General features: G+C 39.8%; 1 protein-coding gene across 6 annotated transcripts in view; it reads left to right on the top strand.

Annotated features, from left to right (window-relative positions):
• Positions 1 to 13,253, top strand: part of plcb4b (phospholipase C, beta 4b) — a 54,854-nt gene that overhangs the window by 11,484 nt on the left and 30,117 nt on the right. For 3 of the 6 annotated variants that reach the window (XM_029496387.1, XM_029496386.1, XM_029496382.1), the window contains exon 3: positions 1,710 to 1,776. The exons of 1 other annotated variant lie outside the window; for it this stretch is intronic. The gene's annotated coding sequence lies outside the window, so the exon portion shown is untranslated. Of the gene's footprint in view, positions 1 to 1,709; positions 1,777 to 7,502; positions 7,513 to 11,484; positions 11,591 to 13,253 lie in introns of those variants that run through there. 2 more of the 6 variants (XM_029496385.1, XM_029496383.1) reach the window with 2 other exon arrangements.

The raw sequence follows: 13,253 nt of genomic DNA, 5'->3' as shown, positions 1-13,253 counted from the left end.
CCGAGCCATTGTGTTCTCACTAAAAAGCTAAGCATAAGATAAATACAGATCTCTATATAAATGATGCGGTTTCCCTTTTTCGGTGCAGATTGTATCCACTGATCCTCACTTCTGGCTGAAGAGTCCTGTGAACAGCTCATCCAGTGAGACCCTTTCTCATGTGGACTATTTTATCTGAATGACTCTAAAGGTGGTCTTCATCTTGTCAATTGTGATCAATCAACTCAAAATAGATTTTGCTACATCCAATCTGACTTCTAAATCAAGTCTTGATTATGAATAGATTTTTAATTCCCTTGTCAGGTAATCAAAAAATATACATTATTTCACAGCCAGTGTGGTCCTTATATGGGTTACTCATGGAGTCATTTCATTCATAATCCAGCTCATTATGCTATTATGCATAATCCAATTAGTAATCATGGACCTCTCTTTTTCATTACGTCACAGTGTGGGGTTTTTCTCAGCACTCAGCCTTTCTTTAAATCCATAATTCATGTACAAGTTTGTGTCCTATGGGTACATGTGAGATTCAGACAGCTGAGCATTGCTACAGATGGCTCCTCCGGGAAAGACTGATCATTCAGGAAATGGCCATTTCAGGAAGCCATAGACAGGGTGCTTGTGCAAATGACCACACAATGGAGATGACGGTGACAGATTTTTCACGCATATTTTTAAGCACTTGTGTGAATGCATCTCTATACTTTTCCAAAATGACAGCAAAATTAGAATATATAATCAGTCATTACATTACAGCCTCCTTGTTTACTGCAAAATGGCAGCAAAGCAGCCAAGTCACAGGATATATTTTTCTATTAGCTGCACAAAAAATCTACATTAATAAGATGGGTTAACCCCAGATGTAAATATAATTTTCACAACAGCAATGTTCCTCGCTGTTGAAATCTATCCTGGACTGTCTTATCTGGCAAAGTTTATCCTGCAAAGTGATTGTATAAAGAAATCATTACCGGCACAGTTCCTGTCCTGCACTCTGCAAAACAAGATGGAGCTGTGACGATGAGGTGAGGAGAGACACAGGCAGAGTGCAGTCATTGCTAAGTACAGGAAATGTTGAGGAATTTGTCTTGTCTTTGGTGTAGACATAAGGATAGAAAATAGGTAGATGCCAAGAGGAGGCTTTTTTCCTATTTCCATCTATTGTTCCTGACTCTCACTTCTACTCGGTCTCTCTGTCTGACCCTTTACCCTGTATGCATTTATATTTTATGCTTTCACGAAGGCTCTCATCCTAATTGACATATCTGCCTTTTACCAGCCACGGCATAGCAGATGTGGAGGTGGTGCCATTTATCTTATTTGCCAGCTCATTTCCACATCTCTCTGAGACAAGGAGAGCATTCCTTAAGGGAAGCAGCTTCGTATTAAAAGTTTATTTAGCAGAAGCCAGAGAAATTATTAAAATTCTGCACAAGGCAAATAAGATGAGGAACATGAGTGTGATAACAACCCCAGAGTATTGTGTGCGCAAACACTCATAGTGTGTGTCTGTGCATGTGTTTGTGTGTCAGTGTCTGCCTTGAAGGCATCACAAGCATCTGTACTGTTACTGTAAGTGTAGAAGATGAAGCTGAATAATGAAGTCACTGGTAAATTAGGTATCTATAAAGTGCAAGTGACTAATTTCTTAATTTTTTTTAAATGTAATGTTTAATTATTTATTTATTTTTTTTTTTTTATATCAGAGTGGTACAGTGCTGTCCTCCAGTGTTTCCCCTCCCCTCGGTTTGCTGTTTCCCTGTCTGTCACCTGGTAAGTGCTTTCAGATTCACCGCTGACATACAGTATATTGAATTACAGTACAGACACTTGCAGACATTTTCAGCCCTTTATGTAATGTGATTTCCACAGTTGTAAAGAAAGCACCTAATTTCTTGCTAAAGTTATGTCATAGCAGTCATTTGGGAGGTATTACAGTATACATACCTAAGATATACCTGAGATGAGTATAATTGGGATTCATGATTAGTGTTTATTTTACCACATTGAATCATTATGTAGACAGTGTTGGCATTGGGAAAGACTGTATTTGATGTTACAATTACGCTGTTATATCATTACACCAAATCAAACAAACAAAAAATTTATCAGTATGCTAGAGTACGGACTTGTCTCCATTTGATATGGCAATGGGTGATACCTTATTTCTTTCCCTTTGTCCTACTGTCTCTATAAATACACACTGGGATCCCATTCAGTGGCTGAAATGGTCCTCTTTGTGTGTGTATGTTGTTTGTGTGTGCGCTTCTGCATGACGCCGTTACAGCCAGGCAAGCTAGAGGCTATTACTGGCCAGCAAGGTTGCTATGGAGACCAGTGGTGTCAGAGAGGAGCAACATCTGTAGGGTGTTTGTTTGTCAAGACAGGTTTTCCTCTTTTGGCCACTGTCTTTTCTTGTTCTCCATAAGTCTAGGAGTTTAAAACCTACTGCTGGGAAAAGACAAATGCCGATAAGAGTTAGAAGACCTGGAAGAAATATCTCCTCTGCGTTTTCAAACACTGAAAAACATGGCACTGGAATGTGAAACTGATTTTAAAAGCTGCGCAGTAGTTCAGCTGCCTATGCTCAGTCATGCTCACAGTAGGTCCTTAGGCTATGTCAGTCAACAGGGACTCAGGGACTCTTTTCACTTGGTTTACGCCATTGGAGAGCTCAGATTCTGGGGAAGCATTTAACCCCTGCCCCCATCCTGCTCCCTCTCTCCACAGTGTTCCTCTCTATATGGACATGTTCTATTTCCACAGCTCCTTTCTCCTGGCTGCCTTATCAGCTGCTCACCAGGGCACAAATTCTCTTTTAATAGGTACTTATTTGGGCAAGAGGAAAAATCCCATATTTTTTTTAGCCTCCTCTACTCCATCCCGCTGTCTATCTCCTGTCCTCATTGTCTCAAACTCAAGCTTTGGCTTATCACAAACTTCTTTCTGGCTTACCCCTCATACCCCTCATGTGTGTCCCTCTCTGAAATGGACAGAGTGAGAGGAAACATCTATGCTCACATCCATTTCAGGTATGAAAGTGTACTCCCCAAATCCCCCTTCTTTTGATTTTCTTTCATTTGCAATAATATAATCCTTTAAAAGCATTGGCCCAAGCCCCCTATTGTGCTGTTATGCAGTAGCCTGTGCAAATAGGTATTAGTAGTTTTTATGATCTCCAAGACACTTGAGTTTAAATTAGGAAAATTAACTTTTTTTTTTTTTTTTGGTCAAAGGAAATTCAGATGCTTCTTGGGCACTTCACAGAGGTCAACCAGATTATGTTGTGTGTCTCTGTATAACCTCTGTATCTCTGACCATGTTTGGACAAACCTGGCCCAGAAGAGCCCTCTGCAGGGTATGTGTAGCTGGGCAAACCTTCGACCTCCTAATCTGGTCTAAATGAGACCATCACACACACCGCACAGTGCCATACAGTGCACCACAGTGCAGTCAGTGATGTAACAAAGTAATTTGAGGATAAATTGGTATTTTCCTTCTGCAGACATCCCTTTGCAAATGCCAGTTACCTAACTTCCATGTCCAAATTAATGTCTTTTTTCAAGCTGCCCTGCACTCACCTTCATCACCTCCAAGTGAAACATCAATCCATTTATGCCAAGATTAGACTAAGCCTCGAGTTAGAGCTGTCCGTGTCCTCTGGGAATAATATAAAATGGATGTCAAATAACCAAAAGTGCTTCTCCAATAGTCCATACAGCTATGCCACAGCAGCGTGCTAGTGGTTTAAAAACTTAAACTTCTGAGTGTATTAACAAAAGATATTGCTTATGTTGAGATGAAAATCTTTTCATTGTTACTTCTAGAGTTGGAGCTCTGAATAGAGGTGGAGATATTTTTTTGTGTCAAAACAAAAAACTTTCTGCTACCTACACAGGCCGACTCACAACTCACATCCAAATCACTCCTATTGTTTTTTTTTTCATAGACCCTACACAAGGAATGTCCACACACGTTTTAACATCAACTGCATATAATTTGAAGTCCTTCTAATAAGTGTGATGTTTCTGTTATTAACCAGATAGATACCATCACCTCTGGAAAAATGGACTTCCATTTGCATATGGAGGCTTTACCTACACATATCCATCACTGAGCAAAGACCAAGTATTCCTGTTTATATTTTTAGAGCAATTTTCCTATACAAATCACTTTAACAAGAATTTCTCAAATAATATAAATATGTATTCTGCATTGCTGATACCCTGTGTTCTCTGCCAAAAGCCATAGGTGTGTTTTTATTTTCTCTGTTGTAATTTGTCTGGCTTATTTTAAGACCTTGTCAAATTCTCATTGCACCTATTATTATACTTTCAAACAAAAGTAAATGCGATACATTGTCTGTTTAGAAATTGCAAAGGAAGTTTCTCCCATAGCGCTGTGTCCCCGCTAAGGGTTTGGTTAAGTGTGCTCTGCCTGACCCCTCTAGCACTGTACATTCAGGGAACTCCCTCACTAAGTACCTTTTCAAGCAGACGCAAATATGCACTCATGTACACACGCAGTCAAATATGCAGTACTCTAAATACCTCTGATTAAGCTGACTGATAACCCAGGGACAGCCCTTACCCCTCTCTCGTCTCTCCCTTCTTCTCGTTCCCTCCATGGGACCTTAGTGTTCCCTCAGTGAGTCAGTGATGGTTGGCCCTCAGGTCAAAAGACTCTCTGTGATGCACACTCACGTATGCACACAAAAACACACACACATGCACACCCACATGCACGCAAACTGATAATATCCCCCATTTGAGCTGTAGGCCATCATTTATTAGGTGGCTGCTCCATTAGACCATGTGCTACATTCTTTGTGTAACTCAATTTGGCAGAGGGTGGATGTGGAGAGCTATATATAGAACTCTTTGAGTGTGTGGATGAGTGTGTCCTAGTATGGGTGTGTGTATATTATCCACTGATTTAGATCCTCATCTTCTTCTCAGCATAGGTGAACCCTGGAAACCGACCTGACAAAGGTTTTGTGCTTCAGAGTGGATGAGGTTTTATGGCTGCATTTCACTGTGTAAAAGACTTGGAACTGACTTTTATGCGCATTATGAAGGATGTTCGTGTGTCTATGGTGAGTGCTTGTATGCATCCATATCTTAAACTGGACCGCAGTTAGGCAGCCTAGTTAGTATGTGTGACTGAAAGACAGCAGGTTTCCATCCCATGCACAAGTCATTCATATAATCCTGGACCAAGGAGCTTTAATTTGCAGGGTATTCCTAAACTATAAAAGGCAAGCAAGAAGTTAGAAGGGCGTTGTTTGGCCTGAAAAAAGACATTCTTCAGCATTATACTTTTTCATCCACAGCCCTAGAGAAAAAAATGTTGATTACAGAGCTTTGAACGTACATCCCAGGAAAAGGTTATATTAGCAAATGGATATTAGTCCATTAGTTTAAAAAAGAATGTGAGAAAATGAGTGAGTGAGAAAAGTGAAAACTTTCGTGCTTTGTTTTCTTGAGAACAATAACAAGTGACCTGATATGAGTCTGAAATGATGAAACACGCTCGATGTATATTTACACTAGAATTCTTTATAAAAATTGTAGAACAGGAGTGCCATATATAGACAGTGCCTTAGCATTGTCTTAATTAAAATTATGCCCTCACTGAACACTCCCTATAGTTTTCCCGTAATACATTCAGTTGGATGTGCACGATGTACCACAGTGCTCACATGCGAATTTAAAGGGTTAAAGTTCAACACACTCACATCAGGAAGCAGCCAGATATACGGGCTCAGTTTACAGTTTACCAGCTCCATTGGAGCAGTTGTTGAGCTTGGGATGTGTGCCTTGCTTACAGGCATTTCTGTGGTTGTTTTTTGAGTGGGTTGGTATAGCTCAGTACGGCTACTTTATAAACAAAACTTGGCATTTAAGTCTATAAGAATCCTGTAATATATTATAGGGCAGCCACTGAGCCAGAAAGTGCTGTAATTTCCATGTCCTGCTTTTCCATTAAGTTTTGAAGTTCAAAAGGTTGATATCTTCTTAAATGTACTCTTCAAGCTATCACATGCTCTAAATAAAAGTTAAGTATATTCATCTTATTAGTTCTTTTAGGTAAAAGAGGTAAAGCAAACAAACTTGGACTGGCAAACATGTTGTCAAAAACCTAGCTAGATGTACAAAACAGGCCTGGACACTGAGACACAGACATATGGAGACACACACACAATGTCGCACACTGCTAGAGGGGCCACAGAAACCTCAGTTAACTCTCAACAGTCAGTGAGCAAAGTGAAGCCCAAATGTGGATTAATTCTGAGGAGTTTAAAGGGACTATCAGGGAATTTCAGTACTCATTAGTGGTTGGTTTCCCCATTCAGCTTTTCCTTTCACTCTTCTCACTCTCCCCTCGGACCTGCCATGCTCCTTTTTCAAACTGTTCAAAAGCTGTTCACAGGAGCACAGGTTTTGTGCAGTAATATGCAGCCCAGATCTTTGCAAGCTACATTAGTGTTCTGTTGAGCATGGAAGGTGAGATCCATGAAGTCAGAGTTCTTACACAGGCCATAGACAGCCATATATGCACACAGGATCTCCATCCTTGTTGAAGTAGATACATGTTTACTTAGCGATCACTGTACCCTCTGCACTGCCCTTCTGTTAAGTGACGAAATTAAATGTAAAAACAGTTGCAGGCAGTAGCAACATTGATTTCACTGCCATATGTGCTGTTTGCTTAGCGAACAGAAATCTTGGCGGTACTATAAATCGCTGTATTCCTTGCTAAGAGCTTTCATTGAATTAAGGACTATTTTTATCCACTGTAAACAAAGGCACTTTCATGATATTGCTCTGTGCCTCATAGCTTCAGTACTGTGTGGATGATATGTGCAGCAAACACAACGCAAACCCTCTTGCTAACTGGATTCTATTGGATAGGGACAGGTTTAATCTAATTCATGGTAATGCAATCAAACAATCCTGTCACCACCACAATGTTGTATTCTGTCTGCGATCTTGAATTCATGTCAGCAGCAACCTGTCCAAGTTTATTTCCAGGATATAGTACACCTATGTGTCCTTTTTCCCCCCGTGTTTCGTGGGTGGTGCTAGTCCTGCCAGAGATTGTAACACAGTACTGTTTACTGAAACCAGGTGACCTGATGTGTACCTTTACCATCTTGTTTTCCTTTTAATATGAATACTGGAAGAATGCCACATTATTATATAAACCTGTTCAATATTTTTATAAAGCTAAAAAAAAAAATCCCCTACAAAACAGTTTTAGAAAGTTGATTCAACAAAATGACAATAGTTTGTGGCATTACTTTTTAGCAAACATATATTAAATACTTTTTAAGTTGTTCCACTTATTCTCTGCATCTTGCAGATAAGAAACTCAGTTCCAGGATGGGATGTCTGCTTTCTCATGTACAAGTACCACAATCTATGTCCTAAGACTGTTATGAACAGGTCAGTTCAGTAAAGCTATTGAAGTGTCACCTAAATATGAACCTCAGTGTGCTGTCACCTGGTGTTGGATCCCTGTGGTCCATGGAAGTCTCCTCATTTCCTCCCCTTTGCTTACTGCTCCTGCTCAGTGCTGTACGCCTGCAGGTGTGTGCACTTTATGTGCTCACTCTGGTGCCTCTGTGTTCTTGGTAGGGAATTGCTCAAGTACAACAGAACTAAAATAAATTAATCATTTTCAAGCCTACAAGTCAACGCTTCCCTTTGAATGTATGTTTCCTATAGTCATCATCACTTGACTTTATTTAAAAAGGTACAGTGTGCAGCTCAAACATAAATGTTGCCATTTGATGCACCATACCAGATGATAACTTCAAGCTAATTCGCATCTGCAGTCCCTTGGCTGCATAGTTGCACAATGAAATGGCTGTTGCATTTGGATGAGTCAGTGCAAAGTGTGTCTTGGTAGAAACTGGCTCTGGTATTGGCCTCCATGGTTACCTTTTAATAAGTAATGTGCATCAAACACGAAGCTTCTGTTCATGACCACACTGACGCACACCAGACTGGGTATGGTTTTGTCTCGTATGTGAGACATCCATGTTTGACAAATTGGACATGCAGTTGGTTGTTCTCATGCCTCCAAACCTTGTTCCATTTTTCTTCCCTCATCCAATAACAACATCAGTAAGAAGCAACCACTTGAGTCAATGCTTTCGTACCAATCATCTGCCAGATTTTTCATTCTTGTGATATAATTTTAATTGCAGTATGAAGTCATGCAATAAAGCTCTAAGTACAATAATAAATTTATTTCAGGTTGATAATAAGCAGTCCTGATGGAAGTCATGTTTCAGAAAAAGTATTCATTCTAGACAGGCATTTAAGGAGGATTATTATGAAGATTGTCCTTTCATGCAATAATCTATATATATTAAACATCTTCTACTGCCTATTCAATACACAATTGCTATCAAATGGAAGATTAAACATTCATCCAGAGACTATTTGCAAATTATGGTGCTTTTTTTAAATGATGGTTGATCATGATAAGACAACAACAGCCTGCCCAAAGTGATTTTGTTTGGTTTATTGTATTCAAATGGAAAAGGTGATCAGGCATTTAAACAGGAATGAGGAATGAATGACAGAGGTGTATGCACTTTAGACCTTCGGTTTTAATGAGCATTTGTGATGCTACATACATACATACATATGCAGTGTGTATTTGAGTGGCCCCAGTGGGATTTGACCTCTAACCCTGTAGTGTTGTACTATAGTCAGCAACTGTTTGTGTTTACTCACAGTTGACTTAGAGAAGTCATTCGTGGGAAGCGATCTGAGTTATTGGAGTGGAGATGAATGTGATCTCTGGAGGAATATTATGCATTAAAGAAACTGTGTATAGTAATAAACAATGCAGTCAGTGCATGAGCCACCAAATTGAAAGTTCAAAGATTAAGGTTAATAAACGATAGATGACTATTTAAAATGGTGTTAATCATTAATGTGATACAATAATGATTGAAAACTTTTTTTCTCCAAGCTTTTTAAATTGAGCGTTGTTTAATTCATGTCTTTAAACCAATGTTTGTGCTTTTTCTCGCTCTCTCTCTATTGTAAAGATAAGAGGTATTAAATAATAATAAAGAATAATAATCTTTTCACAGTTCAGTCACTGAATCACCAAATAAAATTGTTGGTTTTGTTTAGCAGAGAGTCATGGTAGCTGAGTCGGTAGATGTGTGTGTCCTAAGATGGCTTCAGCCTCTGGGGTTGCTGTGATCCAAATATTGAGTGAGGAAGATTGATGGCTTTGTTAAAAGAGGGACATATAAAGAATCAGTGTAGGGGTTGCACAATGGAATCCTCTATCTCTGTCTGCCTATGTCCTCCAGCAGGCATGAATACATGGATGCTGCTTGTATAAGGAACAAAATACTTTTAGTATTTTTTTGTTGCATGTCTACAAAAAGAAGCACTTTTAAACAGACAAGTCAAAAGAAAATTGTAAGTATAGAGGTTTACTTGCCTTCATTGCCTGACTCTTATTATTGCCGTAAGACAAAACAAATATCTTAAACAAACAGATAAGAGGGTGTGATGACACACAGACCAGGATGTTCAGTGTGACAGTGTTGTGCACAGGCCAACTTTGTTGAAAAATGAGGACATTGCTATTACCAGACATTGGTGTTGCACCACGTTTGACTTGTGTATATATACCCTGTTTTTCAGAAAGCAGTGTGTGGTTGCAGAATGGTGGTTGTAGTTGAAAAATATTCTACAGTAGTGTGTTTGTAGAGTGTGTACACAAAGCCTGGCTGTTGTTTAAACAAACCCAATTCTCCTCAAACTCAAGGGTCCAAGAACTGAAGGTAAGAGGAAGTAATACTAACAGGCAGTAAGCATTGTTTTTCAGGAATGAACTAGTCTATAATCTCAGAGTGGAAATGTTTATCAACCAGGTTTAGCATATAAGACGGTGTAGGTTTGTCATGTTGGGTAGTTTGTTTTATGTTTTTGTTCGTTGGCTGTAATCTGTTAACGCTACTGTGGTCCTGCATGTTTATTTTTTTGTACGTTTCTCTGAGCCTGTGTGTGTGTGTGTGTGTGTGTGTGTGTGTGTGTGTGTGTGTGTGTGTGTGTGTGTGTGTGTGTGTGTGTGTGTGTGTGTGTGTGTGTGTGTGTGTGTGCGCGTGTGTGTGTGCGCGTGTGTGTGTGCTGGTACATTTTGATGTATTGAAAACAGGTATGCAGTTAAAGGAGAGCATAAGTTGCAATTTGCTCTGAGTTTTTGTTCGTTTGTTTATTCGAGAGTTTTATCTAGTTTTTGTTGAATGTAGCAGAATTTTCTCATCACCTCTGAATCAGCAATTATTTTTACAAAAATTACCTTTTGCAGAGATTGTTGCCGACATTGCTGTTAAAGTGGCACAACAGGTTTGATAGCTTTCTTTTCACTTGCTTTAACTGATTAAATGTTTTCTCTGAATTATGCTGCCTTACATACATGAAGTCCTCGATTGTCATTTACGGTGAGACAAATACGCACCCACCTCCAACTTGGAAATGACTCTAATGAGCCAGAGCTGGAAATGCCAGTGAGTCAGCACATGGCTTTAAAAAGCACCCCTTTACTTCTAATCAACACATCTTCTTTGTGATTTGTGTTAAAATCTGATGGCAATTAGAAAAAAATACCTTTAACCTGACTTCACCTCATTAATGTCAAGGAAGCAGCAGGTGGACTTGGGACCTGGTTAGAGGAACTGTTGGCCCATAGAAGTAGAAGAAATGCAGGTTTTTAAAGCCAGATTGGTGGAGGCCACCCAAGACTTCTTATAACAATTAGATACTCTTCTGTTGTTTGCAGTGAAAATGATCCCACTTTTTTCACATGACTATGATCCCATAGTCATGTGAGTCAACACAGGCATCATTTGCTAATTTTAATGAATCTTTTTTTTATATTAAACTCATAAATTATGCCACTGACATGGAGGTCAGGGGATTTGTGGGGTTGCAAATTTGAACCAGCTCGCTTAATAGTAGGAAAAAAAAACAAAACAACTTTTAACACTTTCAAAGCAGTGATCAACACTAAAAACAGATAGCCTCACTGTGGTCCTCCTCTGCTGTGTCATAAAAATTGTCAGCTGTCTGTTGTTGATTTGCCAGGTTATATAATTTCTGTCCTAAAAGATAGAAAGCTCCATGTACACACATAAAGCAAATGGTATCTGGTCCAGTCTGGATCTTAATCATGAATTAAATGGATTTTCGGGTCAGGCCATACATAGTCAGACTGTCAGGACTTGGGGATCATTATCAAGTGGTGAGATGGAGAACATCATGTATATAACATTTATCTTTTCCCCTTACTCCGAGCAGCTGTTTGACATTATGTGTGACACTGATGTTTGTCCTACTTCTGAGGCTACAAATAAAGAAGGGGGAGATTTATGTTTAGCTGGAATTGTTTTTTGTCCGCCATTGATGAAGTACTTTTTTTTATTTTTTATTTTTTCCTTCAGCTCAGCTGTTTCATTGGTCAGGCTGCTCACCACTCCACTGGACTAGAAAGGGTCAAGTATGATGGCCTTGCTCAATGGCACCACAGTGGAGTTGATCAAGTAGAGGCAAGTGTTGCCTTTTTGCTTTTTCCACTGACATTTCATCCAACTCGTTTGACCAGCAACCCGCCAGCTCATTGCTCTAACTGCTTTTTCAGAATCTGATTGAGAGCTAATCTGGTTAAAATAAAAATTACCCTCTTGTGAATTATATTGTTGTTGAATATTGCAGATATGTAGAACCTGTGTAAATTTTTATTGATCCTCACATCTGTGGTAATACCATCTAAAACATTGGGTCAGTTTTTATATGAATACATAATGACAGTGACAGTCATCTAACATCAGGTGCTCAGATGTGTAAGATTGCATAACTCTCACAAGTCTGTGTTCTCACTCCTGTGTTTTTACTTCAAAATGCGTTGTTTGTATAGTTGATATTCCCAGCTTAATCCCTTTAAGCAGATAATGCACTAAAGGACAGCTCCAGTTATTGTGCCAGAAATGTCAACTGTACCACTATCTGTCTGTTGTTCTTGTGTCCATATGCATGTGTCCCCAGTCAACCCTTCCACCACTGGCTGACTGATGTAGCTGTAGCCTAATTTTAGTTTATGAGGTGTGGGACCGCTGGGTGTTACCCTAGCTGCCATTTTAGATGAGGAGGCTTGGAAAAGTGCGCCTCACGGGGCTCCTATCTATCGTAATTATCTCATTGTCAGGGGTTGGACAGGGGGCTCGGACCTCACTCACTTCCTTCAGCTTCCCTTGGCTCCTCACGTGCACATTCACACGTCCAGGAGCACAGAGGCCTGGTGTGCGTGCTGGCATGGCCTTATAGAACCTCAGTGTGCTGTTCTACTATTGGACAGATTTCATCCCGCTGAGGAAAATGTTATCTAATGCATACTGTTGAGAGTGGCAAGATCTAGGCTAACATCAGACAGGACCGCACAGCCCAATTAGTCCAAATTAGATGTCTGATTTGTCCTATCTGAATAGTTTTGAATCTGATTTGGGAATATACATATATATTTCTTTGAGATTTGGTTTAGTATTATCAAGCAAACTGCACAGGGTGCAGTCTATTTATAAGAGCCTTCTTTCAGTTTCTCTGTTGGTTATAGGCACCTTGGCTGTCCTCGGTTCTTAATCTCCACAGGAAGTGTGCATCTGTGTTTTCTTTCCCCTGATAGGATGTGTGTGCGTCTGTGTTACGGTCCCCTGGTAGGACACCACAGATGGTTGAGGGCTGGGTTTGTTAAAGTTGGCCCTGTTTTTTTTTTTTTTTTTGTACATCACTGGTTGTGTTGACCTGGCCTGACTGCCACATCTCCTGCAGCACCGTGACGTATAGTGGATCACATTTTTATGTTGGAAACGCAAATGCGCTGATCTGTGCAGCATTTGAAAGGGATAGGTCCACCCACTGTATCAGTACTTGTGTCTATTAATGATTTTTCATGCCAGAATGAGATTAGCTCATATTAGCTGCTGTACAATTGCATAGCCATTCTGAATCACTCTGTGTTTATATAAAGACAGGCTTTACAAATCTCTTTACATTGTCGTGCTTGAGGGGTACTGTAGCCATCTAGCCAGCAGCTTTCTGTAGCTTGTGTTGATGTTTCTGATCTGTGTTCCCCACATCAAATGCAGACATCCCCCCTGCTGTACTCACCACCTTGTCTCCCAGCCTCTCCAGTCAGCCTCTGTCACATACAGCTGT

Source organism: Echeneis naucrates, chromosome 24, assembly GCF_900963305.1.
Source record: "Echeneis naucrates chromosome 24, fEcheNa1.1, whole genome shotgun sequence".
In the NCBI taxonomy this organism is placed as follows: domain Eukaryota; kingdom Metazoa; phylum Chordata; class Actinopteri; order Carangiformes; family Echeneidae; genus Echeneis; species Echeneis naucrates.
This window is presented reverse-complemented; position numbering and strand designations above follow the sequence as displayed.